This window comes from Mustelus asterias, chromosome 11 (genome assembly GCF_964213995.1).
Source record: "Mustelus asterias chromosome 11, sMusAst1.hap1.1, whole genome shotgun sequence".
NCBI classification, from domain to species: Eukaryota; Metazoa; Chordata; class Chondrichthyes; order Carcharhiniformes; family Triakidae; genus Mustelus; species Mustelus asterias.
In genome coordinates, this window is record NC_135811.1 from 9,074,665 (window position 1) to 9,088,581 (window position 13,917).

Below are 13,917 nucleotides of genomic sequence, written 5' to 3' on the forward strand. Positions count from 1 at the left end.
TGCAGAACTACGTGGGGTTCAAAAAGGAACTGGACAGGTTCTGATCAGAAAATTGGAGTCAATGCTCTTGGATTTCAAAATTACATAGAATTGACAGCGCAGAAACAGGCCATGTGACCCCGTACTGTGTGTTAGCATTTATGTTCCACGTGCGCTTCCACTCATCCTGCATTATTGCCCCCTAACAGCATATCCTTCTGTCCCTTTCTCACTCACGTACTCATCTAGCCTCCTCTTAAATGTACCGACGCTATTCACCCCAATTACTCCATGTTTGGAATATTCCACATTCTCACCACTGTGGATAAAGAACACCCTGGTTGGCAATCACTCTGACAGCACGGTGGTTAGCACCGCTGCCTCACAGCACCAGGGTCCCAGGTTCGATTCCCGGCTTGGGTCACTGTCTTGTGTGGAGTTTGCACATTCTCCCCGTGTCTGCGTGGGATTCCTCCGCTTTCCTCCCACAGTCTGAAAGACGTGCTGGTTAGGGTGCATTGGCCGTGCTAAATTCTCCCTCGGTGTACCTGAACAGGCACCAGAGTGTGGCAACTAGGGGGTTTTCGCAGTAATTTCATTGCAGTGTTAATGTAAGCCTATTTGTGACACTGATGAATAAACTTTAAAAACTGTTTGGACATGTTATGAATGTTCTTTCCACGGCCATCAAATCCTGAAGTGGAACCCAAATCTGGCTCAGCGGTACGGATGCTGTAACTTGTTATGTGCCACAAGACCCTGCTCAGTTAGAATACATCAAGATAATCGTGTGTGATTATAGAATCATAAGTGCAGAAGGAGGCCTTTCGGTCCATTAAGTCTGCACCAACCACAATCCCTCCCAGACTTTGCCCCCCATAACCCCATGCATTTACCCTAGCTAGTCCCCCTGACACGAAGGAGTAATTTAGCATGGCCAATCCACCCAACCCGCACGTCTTTGAACTGTGGGAGGAAACCCGAACACCCGGAGGGAACCCGCACAGACACGGGGAGAACGTGGAAACTCCACACAGACAGTGACCCGAGCCGGGAATCGAACCCAGGTCCCTGGCGCTGTGAGGCAGCAGTGCTAACCACTGTGCCACCCCAGTATTGGATATTGGATGGGGGAGATTGATGGACCAGTATCTGGAACATTACCGAGAAAAGACCAGCTATCCTGTTTCTTACAATCAGGGTGCGTCTGAACGTCATGTTTTTCCCCCACCCAGCAGCAGCCACGTGCATTCCTGAGAGATTGAAACCAAAGATATTTTTTAAAAACTCCCGAGGCCAATTCCAAATAAAGATTTGGGGGAAATTCATCCATAGTGTCTCCCTGAAGGCAATGCGAAGCGTGCTAAATTGCCCTTTGGTGTCCAAAGATGCGTAGGTTAGGGGGATTAGCAAATGCATGGGTTACAGGACTAGGTTCTGGGTGGGATGCTCTGTCAGGGAGTCAGTGCAGACCCGATGGGCCAAATGCGACCTCCTGCACTGTGGGGATTCTGAGTTCCGGGAGACCACAGTGATCACGAGGCATTGAGGAGATAATAAATCCAGTGAGGAATTCGGGAGAAACTAGCATAGATATATTTAAGGGGAAGCTAGTCAGATGCATGAAGGTAAAAAGAATATCAGGTTATGGTGATAAGGTGAGAGAATTACTGATGCAGAAAGCTCATGTGGAGCATAAAGGTGGACATGGGCCAACTGGGCTGAATGGCCTTTTTCCGTGCTGCATATTCTCATGGCAGCTGCCAGCATGACTCCCAGCATACAATCTAACAACTGAGTATGTGTTCCCTTGCTGGAAGACCGTAAAAACTCTGCCTGGACTTTTCAGGAAATCCACGATCTCTTGCAACAATCATAGAATCCCTGCAGTGCAGAAGGAGGCCATTCGGCCCATCGAGTCTGCACCGACAACAATCCCACCCAGGCCCTATCCCCATAACCCCATGTATTTACCCTGCTAGTCCCCCTGATACTAAGGGGCAATTTATCATGGCCAATCCACCTCACCCACGCATCTTTGGAGTGTGGAAGCATCTGGGGGAAACCCACGCAGACACGGGAAGAATGTGCAAACTCCACACAGACAGTGACCCGAGGCCGGAATTCGGGTCCCTGGCGCTGCGAGGCAGCAGTGCTACCCACTGTGCCACCGTCTGCTGTGATGGGATTCGAACCCGGGTCCCAGATCTTGCCGTGGGTCTCTGGATTGCTAGTCCAGTGACAAGGCCATTGCCTCCCCTAAATGGTATGGAAATAATTGAGAATTTCAGGAACTCATCCTGACAGCACCTGATCTATGAAGTTTGCAAAATGTCGAGTGCAGCATTTTTATTCTGCAAATTAAGGAGGCCTGTATTTTGCAATGTATTGTGATTATTTATGTCTGGAATGTTCATAATTGTGCAGTCCTTTGATTTATACTTTAATGGTCTATAACTTTTGCTAATTAGCATCAGTTGCTTTATTTGTATCATCATCACATTTCAACACCAGCTATGATCATTTTTCAGCAAACCAAACAAACCACCCATGGCATTGCAGGTGCATCTAGTTAAGTAAAATGAGCAAAGGGAGTTAGTAAATCACCCAATCAAAAAGGATCTTCTTAAATACAACTGAGTGGCTTGCTTGGTCATTTCAGAAGAGAGCTAAGAGGCAAGCCCATTACTGAGAGTCTGGAATACTTGTAGACTAGACCAGGTAAGGATGGCAGATTTCCTTCCCGAAAGGATGTGAGTGAATAGATGGGTTTTTTACATAGTCAAGTGGTCTCCTGGTCACTTAGTAGTTGAAGCGGGCTGGAGCAATGAATTGGCTGGGCTGAATTGTGTATTAGGATACATGTTCTGGCCAATCATAGAATCCGAGGGGATTTTCACAGTAACTTCATTGCAGTGTTAATGTAAGTCTACTTGTGACTATTAAATAAACTTTACTTTACAGTGCGGCCCCTCGAGTCCGCACCGACCACAATCTCACCCTAGCCCTATCCCCATAGCCCCATGCATTTACCCTAGCTAGTCCCCCTGACGTCAAGAGTCCAAAGATGTGCAGGTTAGGTTGATTGGCCAGGTTAAAAAAAAAATTGCCCCTTGAGAAGCGTAGGTTAGTGGGATTAGCGGGTAAATATGTGGGGGTAGGGCCTGGGTGGGATTGTGGTCGGTGCAGACTCGATGGGCCGAATGGCCTCCTTCTGCACTGTAGGGTTTCTATGATTTCTATGATTTCTATGAATTTAGCATGGCCAATCCACCTAACCCGCACATCTTCGGACTGTGGGAGGAAACCGGAGCACCCTGAAGAAACCACGGGGAGAATGTGCAAACTCCACACAATGACCCAAGCCAGGAATCGAACCCAGGTCCCTGGCGCTGTGAGGCAGCAGTGCTAACCACTGTGCCACCCAAACACGAGGGCCTATTTATTTCAAGGATTAAGGCTTTTCGCATAGATGAAGGCTTCATAGAATTGGAACTGTTCCTTGATGTGAAAAGGCTAGATTAAACTAGATTGCTGCTGTTGGATAATGTGCGTGTGAATAATTTATGTAACATACGGTGCCTAGCTGGCAGTGTGTTGCAGAGGGGATGTGTCATGTACAGCTGTGCCACAAAGGTTATCAGGGGACATTAAATATCGTAGAATGTAGAAATGGCAAAATTATAAACTGGAGACTTGCATTTTGTAGATATAAAAAATGTATTTCCGACTTGTGTTCCTCCTGTCTTATGATGCAGATTTTCACAACTTGCATTTACTGTATGTTGCAATGGTGGCATTAACATCATAAAATGCAACCCTTCCAAATGCACGACCTCGACCATCTAGAAGGACAAGGATAGCAGACGCCCAGGCATGCCATTCCCGGCGAGTTCCCCTTCAATTAACACACCATCCTGACTTAGAAATGCATCGCCATTCCTTCACTGTCACTGAGTTAAAATCCTGGAACTCCCTCCCTAACAGCACTGTAGGTGTTCCTACACCAAAGATGTGCGGCGCTTCTCGGCCTTTTGGCTAAGATCAAGTGTAGTATGGATCGCCTGCACTTGGTTGAGGTCATTAGGTTACGCTGAGGCTTCATATGTTTCATATGAAGCAATTTTTAAAAGCGGCATCTCGGCCTTTTGGCTAAGATGCAAATGAGCTCAAGTCTTGGAGGAGGATCCTCCCCCTTCTCCAATCAGCTTGACTCATGTAGATCAGGCCCAGGACAGGGTGGTTTTGGTCTCCCGCCCTGTCTTGTCAGCCTGGATCTGAAATGTCTCAACTTGTTGAGACTCTGAATTGGATTTGATTTGATTGAATTGGAAAAGTATTAAAAAAAAGATGTGCGGCGCTTCTCGGCCTTTTGGCTAAGATCAAGTGTAGTATGGTCGGCAGCCCATGGTCGGCCGCACTTGGTTGGGGTCATTGGGTTACTCTGAGGCTTCATATGCTTCATATGAAGCAATTTTTAAAAGCGGCATCTCGGCCTTTTGGCTAAGATGCAAATGAGCTCAAGTCTTGGAGGAGGAACCTCCCCCTTCTCCAATCAGCTTGGCTCATGTAGATCAGGCCCAGGACAGGGTGGTTTGGTCGCTCGCCCTGTCTTGTCAGCCTGGATCTGAAATGTCTCAACTTGTTGAGACTCTGAATTGGATTTGATTTGATTGAATTGGAAAAGTATTAAAAAAAAGATGTGCGGGTTAGGTTGATTGGCCATGCTAAATTGTCCATTAGCATCAGGGGGATTAGCAGGATAAAATGCATGGGGTTGCGGGAATAGGACCTGGGTGGGATTGTGGTCAGTACAGACTCGGGGAAAATGGCCGCCTCCTGGACCGTAGGGATTCTATGATTCTATAACATGGACTGCAGCGGTTCAAGAAGGCAGCTCACCGCCACCTTCTCAAGGGCAGTTAGGGATGGGCAATAAATGCTGGTCCAGCCAGCAAACACTTGCATCCCACGAATGAATAATTACCAAGACTTCAGAAGAGCGCTACCAGGCAAGGTTTCACCCTGAGCCAGATGACAACATGTGACTGGCGCTCTGAGGCAGCAGTGCTAACCCTGTGTCATGATTTTGAAATCGGAAGCAGGCCCAAGGGGAATCGGGAAGCACTCTTTCACACACCCATCCTAACATCTCTCTACACCAACCCCACCCCCCCCCTCCCACCCCCCCCCCCCCCCCCAACCTCCCCTCGCATCCTTCCTCTGTCAGCAGATCACTGGGACAACTGGATGTTGTTGTACAAGGGTATCGGGGGATATGGAGTTGAGGGACCGATTAGCCATGATCTCTGGGGAGGCAAGGTCAAAGTTGAACGGCCTACTCCTGTTCCTAATTATTGAGCAGAATTCCTAATGGGAATTTGGCTTTTGTTGTAGTGATTTTTCAGGTTCAATTGGGGATTTTTGACTAACTCTTGAGAATGCTGGGTCTTCCTCTGACAGGATTTGTAATTTTTGGAGCAGGATTTCCCCTTTGGGTTTAGCAGACAGCAGTTGGGGACTGTTTCCATGTCCTAAACCCGCCCCCACAGGGAGAGATGATCACTCCTAGTGATCTTTATGGGACTGCCTCCTCGATTAGCCTGGAGATGCACCCGATGCGGAGGAGGAGGGGACGGGGAAGGCGGAGGACCTCTTTGTCAACCTGGGCCTGGCAAAATTTGCCATAAACAGGCCCAAGCAGCGGGCGACTGAGGGGGTCACCAGCCGACTGTCTGTCCCTCTAGCACGGCTATATTCGCAGCCGGGTGTCCCTGGAGAGGGGGCATGCGGTGTCCGAGGACACTGTTAACACCACCTGTGCCCGTTGGGCACCGCAGGGGCTTGGGTAAGTTATTGATCCCTTTAATCACATTTTAACTTGCTGTTTTAAGTCTCCTTTCTACTTCGTCCTTTGTTTCGGATATTTAATGTTTCAGTATTTAAACATTTTTAATTTGTCTCTTTGTTGATTTGATTTAGTTTACTTGATTGGTCAAAAAGCTTGATTAGCATGGAGATGGGCAGTTTAGTGCTCTTAAAGCTGGAGAGCCAATCGGAGACCTTCCGGTGTGAAGGAGCATTAACAGGCTACAATCGCGAGACTTTCTGTTTTGGTGATAAAAGTTGCTTTTTAAGAAAGGAATTTTTCAGCTACTCCGGGGATTTGTGGGAGGAGAGGGGGTGTCGAGGGAGGAAATCCCTCTACAGGATGGTCCAAGTCTGCTTGGAGCACTGTCTCCCCGACCTATTGCCAGAGGGGCCACTTCCAGCCACTAAAAGTCAAAGGAAAGTTTTATTTATGAGTCACAAGCAGGCTTACATTAACACTGCAATGAAGTTACTGTGAAAATCCCCGAGTCGCCACACTCCGGCACCCGTTCGGGTCAATGCACCCTAACCAGCAGGTCTTTCAGACTGTGGCAGGAAACCGGAGCCCCCGGAGGAAACCCACGGGGAGAACGTGCAAACTCCACGCACACTGACCCAAGCCAGGAATCGAACCCAGGTCCCTGGCGCTGTGAGGCAGCAGTGCTTGCCACTGTGCCGCCCCAACTTGGCCCTGCTGCCCGCTAAGAGTCTGGAGGTCGACATGGATGGGGGGTGGCAATGGAAGGAGCAGGAAGGTTGGGGGGGGGGGGGTTAAAGAAGGTGACAGATAGAAAGCAATGAGGCCGAGCCAGTATTTAAACAATAGAATGGTGCAGACTCGATGGGCCGAAGGGCCTTCTCTGAGAATTTAATATCCAGGGTCACACATGAAGGATGGTTACTAGGGAGACGTCTGTGTCTCTATCCTCCTGCAGTTGTCAGTGTCTACAGGAGAAGACCCTGCAACGCACAGCTCTCGCCTCTTGTCTATTATTGATGCAGCTGCTTGTTTAGTGTCACACAATTTGACATCCAGTCGAGTGAAATTGCTGCGTGTTTGACATCAGAAGACACGATGCTTTGTAATCGATAGTATTTTTAAAAAGAGCCCTGCGCTGGTTTTGACACCCATTGGAAAATGAGACACTAGAAAGCTTATTCACCCAGAACTCGTGGTACACAGAGAGGCTTGATTCATTCTGCTCTGGGAGAAATGCTGCTGTAAAGTAGGTCACATTCATTAAGCTCGTGGGTCCACATGGCGGGGGAGCTGCCAGCACTGCAGGGCTTTCGTTTCTGTTGCTGCTGCATTAAAACCCGGCCATGCTGGCGACTGCAGTCAATCGCAACGATTGCCCTCTTGTTTATTGGGTTGTGGCTGCCTGCTCTCCCACGCGGGGTATTGGTCAAGCTCAGCTCCGAGTTCCTACATCACGTCCAAGTCCATCACACAAACCAGCCTCCCATCCATTGACTCAGGGTGGCACAGTGGTTAGCACTGCTGCCTCACAGCACCAGGGACCTGGGTTCGATTCTCGGCTAGGGTCACTGTCTGTGTGGAGTTTGCACATTCGCCCCGTGTCTGCGTGGGTTTCCTCCGGGTGCTCCGGTTTCCCCCCGCAATCCAAAGATGTGCGGGTTAGGTGAATTGGCCATGCTAAATTGCCCCCTCGGGGGACTAGCTAGGGTAAACGCACGGGTTTGTGGTCGGTGCAGACTTGATCGGCCAAATGGCCTCCTTCTGCACTGTATGATTCTGTGACTCCGTCTACACTTCCCGCTGCCTCGGAAAAGCAGTCAGCATAATTAAGGACCCCACGCACCCTGGATATTCTCTCTCCCGCCTTCTTCCTTTGGGAAAAAGATACAAAAGTCTGAGGTCACGTACCAACCGACTCAAGAACAGCTTTTTCCCGGCTGCCATCAGACTTTTGAATGGACCTACCTTGCATTAAGTTGATCTTTCTCGACACCCTATCTATAACTGCAATACTGCATCCTGCACTCTCTCCTTTCCTTCTCTATGAACGATATGCTTTATCTGTATCACGCACAAGAAACAATACTTTTCACTGTATACTAATACATGTGACAGCAATAAATCAAGATGTTGAGATCCTTATGAAAGGGAATTTGGTGCTTTATATGAGTATACTATGCCCGTAACCCACCATCTGCCAGTTTTCTCAATCCTTGCTTGCACTAAATCCCATACTCCCACCGCCTCAATGGATAGTTGATCTACATTGGCTCCTGGTCTGTCCAAAATTCTCATCCTTGCTTTCAAATTCCTCCATGGTCTTTGCCTCCATCTCTTGTATTCTCATCTCCCATGACCCTCTGAGATTTCGGCACTCCGACATTCTGGTCTCTTGTGTTTTCAGTTGCTCCACTGGCAGTGGTCATATTAAGAAGTTTAACAACACCAGGTTAAAGTCCAACAGGTTTATTTGGTAGCAAAAGCCACACAAGCTTTCGGAGCTCTAAGCCCCTTCTTCAGGTGAGTGGGAATTCTGTTCACAATTCTGTACCACTCACCTGGAGAAGGGGCTTAGAGCTCCGAAAGCTTGTGTGGCTTTTGCTACCAAATAATCCTGTTGGACTTTAACCTGGTGTTGTTAAACTTCTTACTGTGTTTACCCCAGTCCAACGCCGGCATCTCCACATCAGTGGTCATATTGTCAGTTGTCCAGTTCCTAAGCTCTGTGATTCCCTCCCACAATCCTCTCTGCTCCTGTAGGCCGCTCCTTAAAAACCTTACTGACCAAGCTTTAGGTCACTTGTCCTGATATCTCGCATTGTGGTGTGTCAAATATTGTATGCTGATGCTCCTGCAAAGCATCTTGGACAATTTTACCACATCAAAGGAACTGTATAAATACCAAGGTGTAGCTGATAAGGCCATGTTTATATTCCAAAGTTGTAAATTCCTCTACCGTCTACAATCCTCCCCCACCCTCTGATCTGGGACTATTTGGTCCTTCATTTTGAATAATCAAGGTTCTTTTTGCCCACTTGGGTTGCTTGTCACTTGTGTTTTTCAGGGGGTTTTTGATGCATGTTCATCAGTTGTTACAGTGAAGCCCACATGTCTGTGCCCGGCTCTCTCCAGCAATGTATCTGGTGCCACTCCCTTGCCTTCTCCCTGTCACCCTGCACACCCTTCTCTTTCAAATAATCAAGTTCCTCATGAATGTCTGGATTGAAACCTGCCTCCTTCTGCCCCCACCACTCTCTCCAGCAGTGCTGAAGGTTTTTCCTTATATCGCCATTGCTGCTTTGTGCCCCCTCCTTCTCGATTCTTCCACTAATGGGAACAGGTCCTCTCTATCTGCTCTGTCCAGACCCCTCATGGTTTTGAACACAGAGTTCCTACAGTGCAGAAGGAGGCCATTCGGCCCATCGAGTCTGCACCAACCACAACCGCACCCAGGCCCTATTCCCAAAACCCCACACATTCACCCTGCTAGCCCCCCTGACACAAAGGGGCAATTTAGCATGGCCAATCCACCTAACCCGCACAATCCACCTAACCTGCCTGTGGGAGGAAACCGGAGCACCCGGAGAAGCCCACGCAGACATGGGGAGAATATCCAAACACCACACATAGTGTCCCGAGGCCAGAATTGAACCTGGGTCCCTGGCGTTGTGAGGCAGCAGTGCTAACCACTGTGCCACCGTGCCGTCTCTGTCAGATCTCCTCTCAAAGTTCTCTTCTCTTCAAGGAAAATAGTCCCACTTTTTACATTCTATGTAAGTGGAATTTCCTCATCCCTGGAACCGTTCACGTGAATCTTTTCTGCACCCTCTCCCAATGCCTTCACATTTTTTGGAAAGTGTGGTGCTCAGGGAGGTGGTGGTGTGGTGGTATTGTCACTGGACTAGAAATCCAGAGACCCAGGGTAATGATCTGGGGACCCGGGTTCGAATCCCACGGCAGATGTTGGAATTTGAATTCAATAAAAAAAATCTGGAATTAAAAGTCCATGAAACTATTGTCTTCAAAACCCATCTGGTTCACTAATGTCCTTTAGGGAAGGAAATCTGCCGTCCTTACCTGGTCTGGCCTACATGTGACTCCAGGGCCACAGCAATGTGGTTGACTCTCAACTGCTCTCGGGTATGGGCAATAAATGCTGGCCACCCAGCGATGCCCACATCCCGTAAACTAATAAATAAAAAAGAACTGGGACACAATGTCCAAGCTGAGACCGAACTGAAGTTTTATCCAAGTTTAACGCAATCTCCTTGCTTTTGCACTCTATGCCCCTATTAATAAAATGTATCTACTAATCCTGATTACTATTTGCCACCCCCCCCCTCCACCATATCCCTCCTCTCCCATGTATATATCAAACTTCCACTGCCAGTTGTCGCCTCCAATTAGTTGCACTCCTGTATTTTCAAGTATCCTGTTCCTTGTCGATGGAGTCTGCTTCCGCCATTCTTTCAGTTGGCACGGGATAAAGGGGGAGGTGGCTAGATGGGTGGAGAACTGGCTTGGTCACAGAAGACAGAGGGTGGTAGTGGAAGGGTCTTTTTCTGGCTGGAGGCCTGTGACTAGTGGTGTTCCGCAGGGCTCTGTATTGGGACCTCTGCTGTTTGTGATTTATATAAACGATCTGGAAGAAGGTGTAACTGGGGTGATCAGTAAGTTTGCGGACGACACAAAATTGGCAGGACTTGCAGATAGTGAGGAGCATTGTCAGAAGCTACAGAAGGATATAGATAGGCTGGAAATTTGGGCAAAGAAATGGCAGATGGAGTTCAATCCTGATAAATGCGAAGTGATGCATTTTGGTAGAAATAATGTAGGGAGGAGCTATACGATAAATGGCAGAACCATAAAGGGTGTAGATACGCAGAGGGACCTGGGTGTGCAAGTCCACAGATCCTTGAAGGTGACGTCACAGGTGGAGAAGGTGGTGAAGAAGGCATATGGCATGCTTGCCTTTATAGGACGGGGCGTAGAGTATAAAAGTTGGGGTCTGATGTTGCAGATGTATAGAACGTTGGTTCGGCCGCATTTGGAATACTGCGTCCAGTTCTGGTCGCCACACTACCAGAAGGACGTGGAGGCTTTGGAGAGAGTACAGAGGAGGTTTACCAGGATGTTGCCTGGTATGGAGGGGCTTAGTTATGAGGAGAGATTGGGTAAACTGGGGTTGTTCTCCCTGGAAAGACGGAGGATGTGGGGAGACTTAATAGAGGTGTATAAAATTATGAAAGGCATAGATAGGGTGAACGATGGGAAGCTTTTCCCCAGGTCGGTGGTGACGTTCACGAGGGGTCATAGGTTCAAGGTGAAGGGGGGGAGGTTTAACACAGATATCAGAAGGACATATTTTACACAGAGGGTGGTGGGGGCCTGGAATGCGCTGCCAGGCAAGGTGGTGGAGGCGGACACACTGGGAACGTTTAAGACTTATCTAGATAGCCACATGAACGGAGTGGGAATGGAGGGATACAAAAGAATGGTCTAGTTGGACCAGGGAGCGGCACGGGCTTGGAGGGCCGAAGGGCCTGTTCCTGTGCTGTATTGTTCTTTGTTCTCTTTGTTCTCTTTGTTCCAAATCACAGCAAGCAGACCAAATTCCACCCCACTAATTATTTTGCCAAATATCTTAAACTATATCCTCTATTTGATTTATTGTTGTCACATGTATTGGTGTACAGTGAAAAGTATTGTTTCTTGCGCTCTATACCGACAAAGCATACCGTTCATAGAGTACATAGGGGCGAAGGAAAGGCGAGAGTGTAGAAAGTAGTGTTACTGTCACAGCTAGGGTGCAGCGAAAGATCAACTTAATATAAGGTAGGTCCATTCAGATGTCTGATGGCAGCAGGTAAGAAGCTGTTCTTGAGTTGGTTGGTGCATGATCTTAGACTTTTGTATTTTTTTCCTGACGGAAGAAGGTGGAAGAGAGAATGTCCGGGGTGCGTGGGGTCCTTAATTATGCTGGCTGCTTTTCCAAGGCAATGGGAAGTGTAGACAAAGTCAATGGATAGGAAGCTGGTTTGCGTGATAGACTGGGCTATGTTCACAATCCTTTGTAGTTTCTTGCGGTCTTGGACAGAGCAGGAGCCATACCAAGCTGTGATACATCCGGAATGGATGCTTTCTATGGTGCATGTAAAAATTGGCGAGAGTTGGAGTGGACGTGCCAAATTTCCTTTCTAGTAATGTTCGGAACCTATTTACTCCAACAAAATTCCTCATAATTTTGGATGCCATGTGCAAACTTGTATCTTCTCTTGTGAAATGTTTTGCAATGCTGTAACTCTGGTTATTATAGAATTACAAATGGTTGTTTATATGAGACAGAGTTTAGCGTTCTGCTCTGTTACCAGGGAGTACTTGGATGCTGGCATGTCACGTCTGGAGTTGGAAGAATTTCACTTCCCAACGCAAACAACTTCACCTTTTAATGAGCATCACATTTATTTCTTAAGGTAATTGGTAAACAGCAATAAATGATGCAACAGATTACAATAGCGGTAGCCTATTTAACATCTGTTGTCCCTCAAACATATAAAAAATTAAATGGACTCAGCTGTTCACTGATCCCTTAATAAATGGTGACTTGAGTTTTTTTCCTTTCAATGGCTTTGAGAACTTATTGGTTCCTTCCTTGAACCCCGTTGCCAACACTATAGTTAAGAAAGCCCCACCAACGCCTCTACTTTCTCAGAAGACTAAGGAAATTTGGCATGTCAGCTACGACTCTCACCAACTTTTATAGATGCACCATAGAAAGCATTCTTTCTGGTTGTATCACAGCTTGGTATGGCTCCTGCTCTGCCCAAGACCGCAAGGAACTACAAAAGGTTGTGAATGTCACCCAATCCATTACGCAAACCAGCCTCCCATCCATTGACTCTGTCTACACTTCCCAATGCCTCAGCAAAGCAGCCAGCATAATTAAGGACACCACGCACCTCGGACATCCTCTCTTCCACCTTCTTCCTTCGGGAAAAGGATACAAAAGTCTGAGGTCACGTACCAACCAATTCAAGAACAGCTTCTTCCTTGCTGCTGTCAGACTTTTGAATGGACTTCCCTTGCATTAAGTTGATCTTTCTCTACACCCTAGCAATGACTGTAACACTACATTCTGCACTCTCTCCTTTCCTTCTCTATGAATGGTATGCTTTGTCTGTATAGCCACAAGAAACAATACTTTTCACTGTATACTAATACATGTGACAATAATAAATCAAATCAACCTCTCTAGCCCCTCTCAAGTTGGTGAACTGGATTCCTACTTCCCAAGATGAATGCCCAGGTCAGCTGTGGCTCAGTTGGTAGCACTCCCATCTCCTGAGTCAGAGGTTGTGGGTTCAAGACCCACTCCAGGGACTTGATAAATTTAAACTGACACTTCCATGCAGAACTGAGGGAGTTCTGCACTATCAGAGGTGCTGCCTTTCGCTTGAGACATTAAACGAAGAGTCCCTGTCTGCCCACTCAGTAGACTGAAAAGATCCTGTGGTGCTATTTTAAACTAGAGCAAGGGAATTATCCCCAGTGTTTCGGCTAATATTTATTTCTCTAATGTTTGAGATGAATGATCAAGTCATTGGAATCTTGCTGTGTACAAATTGGCTGTTGTGGATCCTGCATTATAATGATGGCTATGTTTGAGAAATACTTCTTCATTGACTGTCAGGCCCTGAAGCAATTATAGTCATGAATAAAAAATTCAAAATGTACCTTCCCAAATTTATAATCAGGTCAACTGTAAAACAATTGAATACTCAGTGTGAAAACACAAGGATTGTTCATTGTTCTGCCAACCTAATAGGTACTAGTGGCAAATCTGTTTCTCACTCAGTTATAAAATCTACTGGATCTGTCTGAACAATTTGTCCATAGAAAGTACCCAGGTAGATGTTGTTTCAATTAAAATATTAAATGGCTAACATGTTCTGAACTCCCCTAGGAGCGGCACAGTGGCTAGCGCTGCTCCCTCACAGCGTCGGGGACCCGGGTTCAATTCCCGGCTCGGGTCACTGTCTGTGCGGAGTTTGCACATTCTCCCCGTGTCTGCGTGGGTTTCCTCCGGG

General features: G+C 47.3%; 1 protein-coding gene across 5 annotated transcripts in view; it reads left to right on the top strand.

Annotated features, from left to right (window-relative positions):
- LOC144500355 (CREB3 regulatory factor-like) overlaps positions 1 to 13,917 on the top strand; it is a 126,388-nt gene that overhangs the window by 42,270 nt on the left and 70,201 nt on the right. The gene's annotated exons all lie outside the window — the stretch shown is intronic.